Here is a 1,358-nt window from a genome sequence, read left to right as displayed (position 1 = left end):
GCGGCCTAAACCTGCCCTCGCCGTGCGCTCTGCGCCGCCACCGCCGCCGGGGGTGGAAGAGGACCGGCCTGCGTGTTAATGACCCGACGCAGCGCCCCGGGCGGGAAACACCATGGCTCGAAGCGGATGATTTAAACCGGCTCAGCCACGGTGTCACTTTTTGGATAAAATGACACAAACCCGGATGTTAATCCGGTGGTTTACGTACATAAGCTCATGTGGGCGGCGTGAGTCTTCGTTTTAAAATCTTGCCGTTATTCTACGGACGCACCTGATTCTAAATGCAGCGACCGTGCACCAGGGAGGGGCTCATCCCCAGGGGGCCGTGTCCGGCAGGTTTCTTCACGGGGTGCAGCCCGCTGTCCCGGGGACAGCACCCAGGGGGACATGGGACGCAGTGAGGCTAAGGGCACCTCCTTCTGTGGGTTCCGTGCTGTGGTTGTGGGGTTGGCACTGGCCCTTTGTGAGGGAGAGTCCCCAAGGGTCCCCCAGCTCCCGGTAGCTCAGCCTTCAGATGTCACCAGGGCGGGGGGTGGAGAGGGGACAGCCAGGGGTCAGCTCAGCCTCTGGGACACCTGACCCGTGGTGTCCGCTGGGAAGCCGGCTGGATACCTGTCCCCAGGCCCTATGCCGGCCTCGGGGGGATCCCAGGAAGTAGCCTCCAGCCTGGTCTCTGGGCAGAGGCTGCCCTGGGTCCTTCTCTGCCGCCCAGTCTGTCCCGAGGCCGGACCGAGGCTCCTGGACTACCAGCTCATGAGAGCCCACTGTTAAATTTTCAAGACTCGTGCAAACTGGCTGTTCAACTGTTGGTAGCTTGACTGGCAATGATGGGAATATTTCTATGATGGAAATTGGCTAAGGTTACAAATCAGGGTTTATTTTTCCCAAAGAGCTGTCCTACCAGTGTACCACTGAACACTGTGCTAATATGAAATGCCCTTTTTTCCTTCCCACCCAGATTTAGGGTGTCTAGCCATCCCCAAATCCATTGCCTTGGAACTGTCCTGCTTTTATATTGAAAGTCTCACCTTGGAGGAAACAGCTCAGTCTCAGGCAAACTGGGATGACTGGTCACCCTGCAATTCTTTCCCATGACGTGAAGATAGCCCACATTTTAGAGCCTGAGATATCGCTGGAGGCACTACTCACAGCCACCCTCAGAGTGGGCTTGCTAGGCTTCCATTGCCCAGCAGAGAAATGAACAGGGGTTGACTGGGTGCCAGGAGGGCCACACTGTGCCAGGCAAAAGGCACATCACGTGCAAAGCTTTGGGGGTGGGATGGAGTCTGTTGTGTTTAAGGAAAAGCTGGAGCACAGAGACTGAGAAAAAGTGGGATAAGATGAGGGTGAAAAGGTGG

The sequence above is a fragment of the Myotis davidii genome, unplaced genomic scaffold, assembly GCF_000327345.1.
Source record: "Myotis davidii unplaced genomic scaffold, ASM32734v1 scaffold427, whole genome shotgun sequence".
NCBI lineage: Eukaryota > Metazoa > Chordata > Mammalia > Chiroptera > Vespertilionidae > Myotis > Myotis davidii.
Note: the sequence above shows the minus strand (reverse complement) of the source record.